Genomic DNA, 14,804 nt, shown 5'->3' on the forward strand with positions numbered 1-14,804 from the left:
GCGACCCCATGAATCGCAGCACGCCAGGCCTCCCTGTCTATCACCAAATGCCAGAGTTCACTAAGACTCACGTCCATCGAATCAGTGATGCCATCCAGCCATCTCATCCTCTGTCATCCCCTTCTCCTCCTGCCCCCAATGCCTCCCAGCATCAGAGTATTTTCTAGTGAGTCAACTCTTCCCATGAGGTGGCCAAAGTACTGGAGTTTCAGCTTTAGCATCATTCCTATCAAAGAAATCCCCCGGCTGATCTCCTTCAGAATGGACTGGTTGGATCTCCTTGCAGTTCAAGGGACTCTCAAGAGTCTTCTCCAGCACCACAGTTCAAAAGCATCAGTTCTTCGCCACTCAGCTTTCTTCACAGTCCAACTCTCACATCCATACATGACCACAGGAAAAACCATAGCCTTGACTAGATGGACCTTAGTCGGCAGAGTAATGTCTCTGCTTTTGAATATGCTCTCTAGGTTGGTCATAACTTTTCTTCCAAAGAGTAAGCGTCTTTTAATTTCATGGCTGCAATCACCATCTGCAGTGATTTTGGAGCCCCCCAAAATAAAGTCTGACATGTTTCCACTGTTTCCCCATCTATTTGCCATGAAGTGATGGGACCAGGTGCCATGATCTTTGTTTTCTGAATGTTGAGCTTTAAGCCAACTTTTTCACTCTCCTCTTTCACTTTCATCAAGAGGCTTCTTAGCTTCTCTTCAGTTTCTGCCAGAAGGGTTGTGTCATCTGCATATCTGAGGTTATTGATATTTCTCCTGGCAATCTTGATTCCAGCTTGTGCTTCTTCCATCCCAGCGTTTCTCATGATGTACTCTGCATAGAAGTTAAACAGGCAGGGTGACAATATACAGCCTTGACATACTCCTTTTCCAATTTGGAACCAGTCTGTTGTTCCATGTCCAGTTCTAACTGTTGCTTCCTGACCTGCATACAGATTTCTCAAGAGGCAGGTTAGGTGGTCTGGTATTTCCATCTCTTTCAGAATTTTCCACAGTTGATTGTGATCCACGCAGTCAAAAGCTTTGGCATAGTCAATAAAGCAGAAATAGATGTTTTTTTGGAACTCTCTTGCTTTTTCCATGATCCAGCGGATGTTGGCAATTTGAGCTCTGGTTCCTCTGCCTTTTCTAAAACCAGCTTGAACATCAGGGAGTTCATGATTCACATATTGCTGAAGCCTGGCTTGGAGAATTCTGAGCATTACTTAACTAGCATGTGAGATGAGTTCAATTGTGCGGTAGTTTGAGCATTCTTTGGCATTGCCTTTCTTTTGATTGGAATGAAAACTGACCTTTTCCAGTCCTGTAGCCACTGCTGAGTTTCCAAATTTGCTGGCATATTGAGGGCAGCACTTTCACAGCATCATCTTTCAGGATTTGAAACAGCTCAACTGGAATTCCATCACCTCCACTAGCTTTGTTCGTAGTGATGCTTTCTAAGGCCTGCTTGACTTCACATTCCAAGATGACTGACTCTAGATTAGTGTTCACATCATCATGATTATCTGGGTCGTGAAGATCTTTTTTGTACAGTTCTTCTGTGTATTCTTGCCACCTCTTCTTAATATCTTCTGCTTCTGTTAGGTCCAGAAAATTTCTGTCCTTTATCGAGCCCATCTTTGCATATGTTCCCTTGGTATCTCTAATTTTCTTGAAGAGATCTCTAGTCTTTCCCATTATGTTGTTTTCCTCTATTTCTTTGCATTGATCGCTGAAGAAGGCTTTCTTATTTCTTCTTGCTATTCTCTGGAACTCTGCATTCAGATGCTTATAGCTTTCATTTTCTCCTTTGCTTTTCACCTCTCTTCTTTTCACAGCTATTTGTAAGGCCTTCCCAGACAGCCATTTTGCTTTCTTGCATTTCTTTTCCATGGGGATGGTCTGGATCCCTGTCTCCTGTACAATGTCATGAACCTCATTCCATAGTTCATCAGGCACTCTATCTATCAGATCTAGGCCCTTAAATCTATTTCTCACTCCCACTGTATAATCATAAGGGATTTGATTTAGGTCATACCTGAATGGTCTAGCGGTTTTCCCTACTTTCTTCAATTTGAGTCTGAATTTGGTAATAAGGAGTTCATGATCTGAGCCACGGTCAGCTCCTGGTCTTGTTTTTGTTTACTGCATAAAGATTCTCCATCTTTGACTGCAAAGAATATAATCAATCTGATTTTGGTGTTGACCATCTGGTGATGTCCATGTGTAGAGTCTTCTCTTGTGTTGTTGGAAGAGAGTGTTTGCTATGACCAGTGCATCTTCTTGGCAAAACTATGAGTCTTTGCCCTGCTTCATTGCACATTCCAAGGCCAAATATGCCTGTTACGCCAGGTATTTCTTGACTTCCTACTTTTGCATTCCAGTCCCATAGAATGAAAAGAACATCTTTTTGGGGTGTTAGTTCTAAAAGGTCTTGTAGGTCTTCATAAAACCGTTCAACTTCAGCTTCTTCAGTGTTACTGATTGGGGCATAGACGTGGATAACTGTGATATTGAATGGTTTGCCTTGGAGATGAACAGAGATCATTCTGTCGTTTTTGAGATTGCATCCAAGTACTGCATTTCGGACTCTTTTGTTGACCATGATGGCTACTCCATTTCTTCTGAGGGATTCCTGCCCGCAGTAGTAGATATATTGGTCATCTGAGTTAAATTCACCCATTCCAGTCCATTTTAGTTCACTGATTCCTAGAATGTCCACGTTCACCCTTGCCATCTCTTGTTTGACCGCTTCCAATTTGCCTTGATTCATGGACCTGACATTCCAGGTTCCCATGCAATATTGCTCTTTACAGCATCAGATCTTGCTTCTATCACCAGTCACATCCACAGCTGGATATTGTTTTTGCTTTGGCTCTACCCCTTCATTCTTTCTGGAGTTATTTCTCCACTGATCTCCAGTAGCATATAGGGCACCTAATGACTTGGGGAGTTCCTCTTTTGGTATCCTGTCACTTTGCCTTTTCATACTGTTCATGCGGTTCTCAAGGCAAGAATATTGAAGTGGCTTGCCATTCCCTTCTCCAGTGGATACTTGGATGCAGTCTCACAATGACAGTATGATCTCTATTCGTTTCCAAAGCAAATCATTCAATATGACAATAATCTAAGTCTATGCCCAAACCAGTAATTCTGAAGAAGCTAAAGTTGAACAGTTCTATGAAGACCTGAAACTCATGCTAGAATGAACACTCCTAAAAATTGTCTGTCTCATTATAATGGGACTAGAATACAAAAGTAAGAAGTGAAGAAATACCCACAGTAATCAGGAAATTTGGCCTTGGGGTACAGAATGAAGCAGCGAAAAGGCTCATAGAGTTTTGCCAAGAGAACGTGCTGGTCATAACAAACACCCTCTGCCAATAACACAGGAGAAGACTCTACACTTGGACATCACCATATGGTCAATACCAAAAACAGGTTAACCATGTTTTTTGCAGCCAAAGATGGAGAAGCTCTCTGCAGCCAGCAAAAACAAGACTAGGTATTGACTGTTGACTCAGATCGTGAACTTCTTATTGCAAAATTCAGACTTAAATTGAAGAAATTTTGGGAAAACCACTAGACTATTCAGGTATGACCTAAATCAAATCCCTTACGATTATATAGTGGAATTGAGAAATAGATTCAAGGGATTAGATCTGATAGACAGAGTCGCTGAAGAAACTATGAATGGAGATTAATGACATTGTACAGGAGGCAGGGATCAAGATGATCCCCAAGAAAAAGAAATGCAAAAAGGCAAAACGGTTGTCTGAGGAGACCTTACAAATAGCTGTGAAAAGAAGAGATGCAAAGGCAAAGGAGTAAACGAAAGATATATGCACTTGAATGCAGAGTTCCAACGAATAGCAAGGAGAGACAAGAATGCCTTCCTCAGTGATCAATGCAAAGAAAGAGAGGACAACAAAAGAATGGGAAAGACTAGAGATCTCTTCAGGAAAACTAGAGATACCAAGGGAATATTTCAGGCAAAGATGGGCACAATAAAAGGAAAAAAAAAAATGGTATGGACCTAACAGAAGCAGAAGATATTAAGAAGAGGTGGCAAGAATACACAGAAGGACTGTACAGAAAAGATCTTCATGACCCAGATAATCATGATGGTATGATCACTCACTTAGAGCCAGATATCCCAGAAAGCAGAGTTAAATGGGCCTTAGGAAGCATCACTATGAACAAAGCTAGTGGAGATTATGGAATTCCAGTTGAGCTATTTCAAATCCTTAAAGATGATGCTATGAAAGTGCCACACTCAATATGCCAGGAAATTTAGAAAACTCAGTGGTGGCTACAGGACTGGAAAAGGTCAGTTTTCATTGCAATCCCAAAGAAGGGCAATGCCAAAGAATGTTCAAACTACTGCAATTGCCCTCATCTCACACACTATCAAAGTAATACTCATTCTCCAAGCCAGGCTTTAACAGTATGTTAACCATGAACTTCTAGATGTTCAAGCTGGATTTAGAAAAGGCAGAGGAACCAGAGATCAAATAGCCAACTCCATTAAATCATCAAAAAAGCAAAAGAGTTACAGAAAAAAACATCTACTTCTGTTTTATTGACTACGCCAAATCCTTTGACTGTGTGCATCACAACAACCTATGGAAAATTCTTAAAGAGATGGGAATACAAGACCACCTGACCTGCCTCTTGAGAAATCTGTATGCAGGTCAGGAAGCAACAGTTAGAACTGGACATGGAACAACAGACTGGCTCCAAATTGGAAAGAGTACATCAAGGCTGTATATTGTTATCTGCTTGTTTAACTTCTATGCAAAGTACACATCATGAGAGACACTGGGCTAGATGAAACACAAGCCAAAATTAAAAATGCTGGGAGAAATATCATTAACCTCAGATATGCATGCAGATGACATCACCCTTATGGCAGAAAGTGAAGAACTGAAGAGCCTCTTGAGGAAAATGAAAGAGGAGAGTGAAAAATTTGACTTAAAGCTCAACATTCAGAAAACTAAGATCATGGCATTTGGTCCTATCACTTCATGGCGAATAGATGGGGAAAGAGTGGAAACTGTGAAAGACTTTATTTTGGGGACTCCAAAATCACTGCATATGGTGACTGCAGCCATGAAATTAAAAGATGCTTACTCCTTGGAAGAAAAGTTATGACCAACCTAGACATCATATTGAAAAGCAGAGACATTACTTTGCCAACTGAGGTCTGAATAGTCAAAGCTATGGTTTCTCTGTAGTCATATATGGATGTGAGAGTTGGACTATAAAGAAAGCTGAGCATTAAAGAGTTGATGGTTTTGAACTGTGGTGTTGGAGAAGACTCTTGAGAGTCCCTTGGCCTACAAGGAAATCCAACCAGTCCATCCTAAAAGAAATCAATCCTGAATACTCTCTGGAAGGACTGATGCTGACATTGAAACTCCAATATTTTGGCCACCTGATGTGAAGAACTGACTCATTAGAAAAGAACCTGGTGTTGGGAAGCTGAAGGCAGGAAGAGAAGGGGATGACAGAGGATGGGATGGTTGGATGGCATCACTGACTCAATGGACATGAGTTTAAATAAACTCTGGGGGTTTGTGATGGACAGGGAGTCCTGGAGTCACAAAGAGTTGGACACGACTGAGAGACTGAACTAAACTGAACAGGGGAAAGTGGAATTTAAAATGCAGATGCAGTTAAAATTGCTAATCAGCAGATAGGGAAATTATCCTGATTATGTGAGCTCAATATTATCACAAGGATCACCAAATGTGGGAAAGAGAGGCAGGAAAAATTGTCAAGAGAAAGAGATGTGGCAATAAAAGCAGGATCAGAGACCTGCGACATGATTGAAAGACGATCATGATCTAAGGAATTTAACTGGTCTCTAGAAGCTGGAAAGGAAACATGTAGATTCACTTCTTGAAGTCCCAGAAAGGAAGAGCCTTGCCAATGCCCTAATTTTATGACACCTAGACTCTCGGAGTTTGTGTTGTTTCAAGATACTAGTTTTGTGGTTATTTGTTATGGCAGCATTAGAAAACTAACACATAACTATTTATTAATATATTCCATATCTGACTATTTCAATAATTGAAGTCCCTAAAAATGAGACAATTGTTTTCCATATATGACCTTATTCTTGATGATACTTATGTTTTCAATTACATTTTAAATATTAATTTGCATGAATTCTCTGGATCTCAATGAAAATGTTTTCCTCTACTTCTACCAGAGATCTAGGGGCAATAAAGTCCAGGAAATAAATTTAATTTTTCAGGATAAGTGATTTTTTTATGTACAGATGCAGTTATCAAATATTTCTTTAAAGGAAAAACAGTATATTAAACATGTACATCATTTGAAAAAAAAATTTTTTTAACTCCCTGTTCCAGTTTCCATATTAAAAGGGTCAGGGGTAAAATTGAAAACAAAAAATATTTGTTTCTCTTCAATTGTAAGCTTCAATGCAAGCAAGATTAAGGACTGTAATATTTATCTATAACATGTTTACATATGCCAAAAGGAAAACTTGATTGAATTGAAAATCAGAGTAAATTGACCCTGTATATATTATTTACTTCAAGGCTTTTTTGTGTCCTTATATTTCTTTCTTAGTTAGGACTTAATTCTGTAAGACTTGGTTGTATAAACTATAGATACCAATTTATTCAACTTTAGCCAGTTGTTTTCATTTATACTTCCATGAGATTTAGAGAGTAGAAAGTAAAACTTGAAAAGCAATATGAATAGATAAGTTTTGCCATGACAGTCAAAACCATCTGCAAGAAAAAAATGAAAAAAGGCCAGACGGTTGTCTGTGGAGGCCTTACAAACAGCTGAGAAAAGAAAAGCAAAAGGCAAAGGAAAAAAAGAAAGATATACCCATCTAAATGGAGAGGTCTAAAGAATAGCAAGGAGAGATGAGAAAGCCTTCCTAAGTGATCAATGCAAAGAAATAGAGGAAAGCAATAGAATGGGAAAAACTAGAGATCTCTTCAAGAAATCAGAGAAACCAAAGGGAGATTTCATGCAAAGATGGGCACAATAAAGGACAGAAATGGTATGGACCTAACAGAAGCAGAAGATATTAAGAAGAGTTGGCAAAAATACATAAAAAACTATACAAAACATCTTAATGACCCAGATTACTGCAATGGTGTGATCACTCACCTAACGCCAGATATCCTGGAGTGTGAAGTCAAGTAGGTCTTTGGAAATGTCACTATGAATAAAGCTAGTGGAGGTGATGGAATTCCAGTTGAGTTATTTCAAATCCTAAAAGATGATGCTGTGAAAACACTTCAGTCAATATGCCAGCAAAGTTGGAAAACTCAGCAATGGCCACAGGACTGGAAAAGGTGAGTTTTCATTTCAATCCCAAAGAAAGGCAATACCAAAAAATGTTAAAACTACCACATAATTGCACTCAGTTCACAAACTAGCAAAGTAATTCTCAAAATTCTCCAAGCTAGAATTCAACAGTACAAGACATGAGAACTTCCAGATGTTCAAGCTGTATTTAGAAAAGGCAGAGGAACCAGAGATCAAATTGTCAACATTCATTGGATCATAGAAAAAGCAAGCTAATTCCAGAGAAACAGCTTCTTTGATTTTGCCTTTGACTGTGTGAATCACAACAAGCTGTGGAAAATTCTTCAAGAGATGGAAATAGCAGACCACCCCACCAGCCTCCTGAGAAACCTATATGCATGTCAAGAAGTAACAGAACCAGACTTGGAACTGTGGATTGGTTCCAAATTCAGAAAGGAGTACATGAAGGCTGTATGCTGAACTGAACTGAACCGTAAACTTGGATAAAACACCTGAAAGGAAGAATTTTAATTTCAATGATGTACATCAGATTATATTATCTCTGGTTTTCACCAATCCAAGTTATTCATGTACCTTTTCTTCACAAATAAGTAGAAATATTTGCATTTCATATCAACTGATCTTCTAACTCTGTTTAATTGCCCCAAGGGAAACACATTAAAATTGTCAAGACTATCTCTTTTGTTTAGACTATGAGTTCAAATTGTGGGAATCTCTCAGAAATAATTTGCAAGTGCGTAAGATAGGACTTATTTATTTTAAAGTACATGAATTGATTCTATTATAAGGTCAACATTAGTCTCCTCACCAGTGACTAATTCAGTAATGGCCAGTTTAACTCTATCTTGCCAATAAGACAGGAAGGCTTAGGAGAAAGTCACACGAAAAGCCATCTGACATTTTCCTTTTCAGCAGAGATACTTGGAATTGCTGCAGGCCCTTTTCCAGAACATTATGGTGAAGTTAAGAGTCAAGATATCAGAACCAAGAATTGAAAAAGCTGTGATCTTTGATGACCTTTGTTGTTGCTCAGTAACTAAGTTATGTTCAACTCTTTACAGCCAACTTCATCTTCTTGATTTTTCTTAGCTCTTGACTAAGATGTGCATCCCTGTCTTTCCTGAAACTTTCCTTCGGTCTGTTCATGGGGCAGTGTGTTTTTTGTTTTGTTTGTTTGTTTGTTTTCACTCCTTACACTGCTGAGATTGCTCATTTCTGTTCAGTTGGAATTTCCTGATCTTTCCTTCTCCTACAGACATGGATGCCCTAAGTCCTCTCTTTATCCCTCTATTGTCTTAATTTTCTGACAGTATCTTCTTTGTCACACACATTCTTTTATTTCAGAGATGTATAGAGAAACAAGCAATACATCTGTGAGTCTTTGATTTATTTCCTGGGAAATAGTGGCAATGGCTATTGATACATGAATCCTTCAGAAGACTGTATTACATCCCTGAGGCTAACATATAATTACACTAGAGGAGTTAAACCTATCTAAATTCATTAGTGAACACTATTCTGATGGATGGAATTTTCTAAAAACCTAAACTATCACATGATAGTCTTAAAATCTAATTTTATTTTCTGGGACATTTTCTGGTATGATGCATGACCCAGTCAGTTCAGTCACTCAGTCATGTCTGACTCTTTGTGACCAATGGGACTGCAGCATGCCAGGTTTCCCTGTCCATCACCAACTCCTAGACCATACTCAAACTCATCTCTATCAATTAAGTGATGTCATCCAACCATCTCATCCTCTGTCATCCCCTTCTCCTCCTGCCTTCAATCTTTCCCAGCATCAAGGTCTTTTCCAATGCATCAGCTGTTAACATCAGGTGGCCAAAGTATTGGAGTTTCAGTTTCAGCATCAATCCTTCCAATGAATATTCAGGACTGATTTCCTTTAGGATTGACTGCTTTGATCTCCTTGCAGTCCAAGGGACTATCAAGAATCTTCTCCAACACCACAGTTCAAAAGCACCAATTTTGGGGGTCTCAGCTTTCTTTATAGTCCAACTCTCACATGCATACATGACTACTGGAAAATAACATAGCTTTGACTAGATGGACCTTTGTTGGCAAAGTAATGTCTCTTCTTTTTAATGTGCTATCTAGGTTGGTCATAGATTTTCTTCCAAGGAGCAAGCATCTTTTAATTTCCTAGTTTCAGTCACCATCTTCAGTGATTTTTGAGCCTACAAAAATAAAGTCTCTCACTGTTTCAACTGTTTCCACATATATTTGCCATCAAGTGATGGGACCAGATGCCATGATCTTAGTTTTCATTGAATGTTGAGTTTTGGGCCAACTTTTTTACTATCCTCTTTCATTTTCATCAAGAGGATCCTTAGTTCTTCTTCGCTTTCTGCCATAAGGGTGGTGTCACCTGTGTGTCCGAGGTTATTGATATTTCTCCCAACAATCTTGTTGGCTTCCCTTGTACCTCAGTTGGTAAAAAAATCTCCCTGCAATGCAAGAAACCCAGGTTTGATTCCTGGGTTGAGAAGATTCCCTGGAGAAGAAAATGGCAACATGCTCCAGTATTCTTGCATGGAGAATCCCATGGGCAGAGAAGCATCGCAGGCTATAGTTGGTGGGGTCGCAAGAGTCAGACACGATTTAGCGACAAAACCACCACAACCACTGACTCACTTGATTTCAGCTTGTGCTTTATCCAGTCCAGCATTTCGCATGATATTCTCTACATACAACTTAAATAAGCAGGGTGACAATATGTATCCTTGACATTCTCCTTTCCCAATTTGGAACCAGTCTGTTATACCATGTCCAGTACTATGTGTTGATTCTTGACCTGTATGTAGATTTCCCAGGAGGCAGGTAAGGTGGTCTGGTATTCTCATCTCAAGGAGAAACTACCACAGTTTGTTGTGATCCACACAGTCAAAGGCTTTGACATAGACAATAAATCAGAAATAGATGTTTTTCTGAAGCTCTTGTCCTTTTTTGATGATCCAATAGATGTTGGTAATTTGATCTCTGGTTCCTCTGCCTTTTCTAAGCCCAAGTTGAACATCTGGAAGTTCATGATTAACATACTGTTGAAGCCTGGCTTGAAGAAATTTGAGCATTACTTTGATAGTGTGTGAGATGAGTGCAATTGTGTGGTAGTTTGAACATTCTTTGGCAATGCCTCTGTTTGGGATTGGAATGAAACCTGATCTTTTCCGGTCCTGTGGCCACTGCTGACTTTTCCAAGTTTCCTGGCATACTGAGTGTGGCACTCTTACAGCAACGTCTTTTAGGATTTGAAATAGCTCAACTGGAATTCCATAATCTCCACTAGCTTTGTTCATAGAGATGCTTCCTAAGGCCCACTTGATTTCGCTTTCCAGGATGTCTGGCTCTAGGAGGGTGACCACACCATCGTGGTTATCTGGGTCATGAAGATCTTTTTTGTATAGCTCTTCTGTTTATTTTTGCCACCTCTTCTTAATATCCTCTGCTTCTGTTATGTCCATACCATTTTTTTTCCTTTATTGTGCCCATCTTTGCATGAAATGTTCCCTTGGTATCTCTAGTTTTCTTGAAGAGATCTCTAGTCTTTCCCATTCTGTTCTTTTCCTCTGTTTCTTTGCCCTGTTCACTGAGGAAACATTTCTTGTCTCTCATTGCTATTCTTTGGAACTCTGCATTCAAATGGGTATATCTTTCATTCATTCCTTTACCTTTTGCTTTTCTTCCTTTCCCAGCTGTTTGTAAGGTCTCTTCAGACAATTGTTTTGCCTTTTTGCATTTCTTTTTCTTGGGAGTGATCTTGATCCCTGCCTCCTGAACAATGTCACCAACCTCCGTCCAAAGTTCTTCAGGGACTCTGTCAGATCTAATCCCTTGAATCTATTTTCATTTCCACTCTACAATCATAAGGGATTTTTATTTAGGTCATAACTGAATTGTCTATTGGCTTTCCCTACTTTCTTTAAGTCTGAATTTTGCAATAAGTAGCTCATGATCTGATCCACAGTCAGCTCCTGGTCTTGTTTTTGCTTACGGTACAGAGCTTCTCCATTTTTTTGGCAAAGAATATAATCAATCTGATTTTGATATTGATCATCTGATGATGTCCATGTGTAGAGTCTTCTCTTGTGTTGTTGGAAGCGGCTCTTGGCTATGACCAGTACATTCTCTTGGAAAATTCTATTAGCCTTTGCCCTGCTTCATTTTGTACTCCAAGGTCATATTTGCCTGTTACTCCAGGTATCTCTTTACTTCTTACTTTTGCATTCCAGTCCCCTATAATGAAATGGATATCTTTTTTGGGTGTTAGTTCTAGAAGGTCTTATAGGTCTTCATGGAACTGTTCAACTTCAGCTTCTTCAACATTACTGTTCAAAGCATAGACTTGGACAGACTTAGATTATTGTCATATTGAATGGTTTGCTTCAGAAATGAACAGAGATCATACTGTCTTTTTTGAGATTGCATCCAAGTATATATTTCAGACTCTTTTTCTAACTATGAGGGCTACTCCATTTCTTCTAAGGGATTCTTGCCCACAGTAGTATATAATAGTCTTGTGAGTTAAATTCACCATTCTAGTCCATTTTAGCTCACAGATTACTAAAATATTGATATTTACTCTTGCCATGGCCTGTTTAACCACTTCTAATTTGCCTTGATTCATGGACCTAGCATTCTAGTTTCCTATGCAGTATTTTTCTTTACAGCACCAGACTTCACTTCCATCACCAGTCACATCAACAACTGAGTGTTGTTTTTGCTTTGGCTCTGTCTCATCATTCTTTCTGGAGTTATTTCTCAACCTGGGGAGTTCATCTTTCAGTGCCATATCTTTTTGCCTTTTCATACTGTTCATGGGCTTCTCAAGGCAAGAACACTGAAGTGGTTTGCCATTCCCTTCTGCAGCGGACCACATTGTGTCAGAACTCTCCACCATGACCCCCGTCCATCTTGGCTGGCCCTATGTGGCATGGCTCATAGTTTCCTGAGTTAGACAAGGCTGTGGCTATGTGATCAGTGTCATTAGTTCTATGTGGTTGTGATTTTATCCCTCTGATGGATACGGATAAGAGGCTTATGGAAGCTTCCTGATGGGAAAGGCTTTCTGTGGAGAAACGGTCTTTTTTCACTTCTCTGGTAGCTCTGTTGGTGTGATACATGATTAGTAATTTTTATAAACATTATATTCAACAGTAAGAAATAGTATTGATATTGGCAAAATTTAATATGTACTATTTTAGTACTTTGAGATCTAAACATACTGTTCTATGTTTGAGATTAGATATGAATCCAGGGACTATTAGGTTTAGGTAGAAAAGGAACCAAAATCTAAGTTAACAATTTTATAGTGCTTGCAGCAACAACATGCATCCTGGGAGACAATGAAAGCTTCTATAAAACTTTGCTTGTTTTCTGTTTCTCTATTGGAATCCAATTAACATTTTTTAAAAAATATTAAGTATTTTAGATGAAGTAAAATCCTACTCATGGAACATTTTCTATTTTTTGAAATCACTTATTGTGATTCACCATATTCACACACACACTGTCCAGACAAGATGATCTTTTAAAGAGCCCCTAGAGAAAAATGCTTTAGAACTTACTTTTGGTGACTTATTCCCCACAGGAAATAATTTCTCATCTAATCTGAACATTTCATACTAGGCTTAAACGTTCTATTTCACTCTGTCTTCACTGACAATATCTATAAAGGAACATGCAAAACCATTTTCTTAAAATTATTCCTTGACAAGTTTATTTATTCTAACTCATCTTTTAAAAATTGATCATAAATCATTCCTGAGATACTGAAATGTTTTCCAATTTAGGTTCACTTTCATCTAAATTTTTAAAATTATATTATATGGAATTCACTTTTACTAGTATACAGTTCAGAACATCCTATATTGTATTTATTTAAATATACATGATTATGAAATATATGCATTTAATTACACTAACAAAAAGTACTTTTTGAGCATACCCTCCATCAAATTTACACTAGTAACAACAACAAAAAAAGATTGTCTACATTTTTTTCTTTCAATTTTTTTTTTTTTTTTAGTTCTTTTCAACTTCCTGACTTTTGTGGCTGTTGCAACTCTTAAGCAAGATTATCACAGTGTAACATAAATAAGAGATTAACTTTACAATCACCCTCCATTCACCATAAAACTCCTTGGCCTACTTAAGTCCAGTAGGGTCAGCGTTTTCTTTGGACAGCTTGAGTCTTTGGCTGTAGTAACATGGGGCTCACGCCATGGAATACTGTCAGCACAAGGGATATCCTTTGGAAAACAAGGCAAACTAACCCTCCTTTTTGCATACAAAAGTAGGGAAACTATCATTCCTTAATTTATTAGTGTCAAAGAGTCTAAAGAATTTGTAAGGACCCAGCTAATTAACCATTGTGTTGTAATCATAATCAAGATTTCCAAAGTACTTTTTGTGCCAGGTAGTACATAGGTTTCACAAAAGACAATTTCTGCTGACAAATTTTCTTCCAGCCCTGTGTCTCAGGTCTCAACAGTTGATCTCTTTGTGCCAAAGACTTCTGATTAATTAGGAAAATTCAACAAGTCGTTATGAAAATAACTCTCCAAGTCATTTAGCTACAAGGTAGTGTTTTCCTGTTATATTTCAAGTAAACAAAAGGATATTGGTTGATTGTTGGAAGGGAGTTGATTATAACCTTTTGGCTTTAAATAATGAGCCTGTATCTTAATTCCATTTAGTGGTTTGGAATTCCAACTATAGAGTTCATTAGGGAAGCAGAGGAAGTAAACACATGAAAAATAGGGAAGGAGGCCCACTGAATCTCTATCCACTTCCTTTCCCTAACATTAACTTGCAGGTGGACTAAATCCATAGCCACTTCTAAATAGCACAAACTAACTTTTAGATGTCCCCATGCTACTTTTTAGCAAAGAAGCTGGCTATGCATGTGCTTAAATAAATTGACAAGGGGAGCAGTGCTGAGAGATTTTGGACTACACATGAGTAGAATTACCAAGAAGTTGATAGAGATGGATGTTTTCAGTTACAGTTTTAACTGGACATAATGGCTCCCCCACAGGAAAGCTCATGGATCCATAAACCTAGCCCTTCTCCCTTACAGGAAAAGAACTGTTTATTACTGCAGCTCATGCCACCTGCTCAGTCATCAAATGTACATTTGTTCTCTTGGGAACAGCAGGGTGGGGTAGTTACTAGAAACAGGGCTAAGAGCCAGCAGTATCCCACTTCCAAATTCTGGCTGACTCCTCTAGCGAACTCTGTCTAGTCCCCTCAATAAAGAAACTGCTGCTTGTTTAAAACCAGAGCCAGATATGCTGTGCCTTAGGAAATAGCCACACCTCACTGGGATTTCTTTGGCACAGGATGCATTCAAAATTGCCCCATCACCAGCAACTATTTATTGGACATTTTCTATTAATGCATAATAAATGAGTCAAAGAGCTTAGAGTACACCTGGCTTTATATGATGTGCTTCTGAAAGCCAAGTGTGTAATAAAAGGT

Source organism: Ovis aries, chromosome 17 (genome assembly GCF_016772045.2).
Source record: "Ovis aries strain OAR_USU_Benz2616 breed Rambouillet chromosome 17, ARS-UI_Ramb_v3.0, whole genome shotgun sequence".
NCBI classification, from domain to species: domain Eukaryota; kingdom Metazoa; phylum Chordata; class Mammalia; order Artiodactyla; family Bovidae; genus Ovis; species Ovis aries.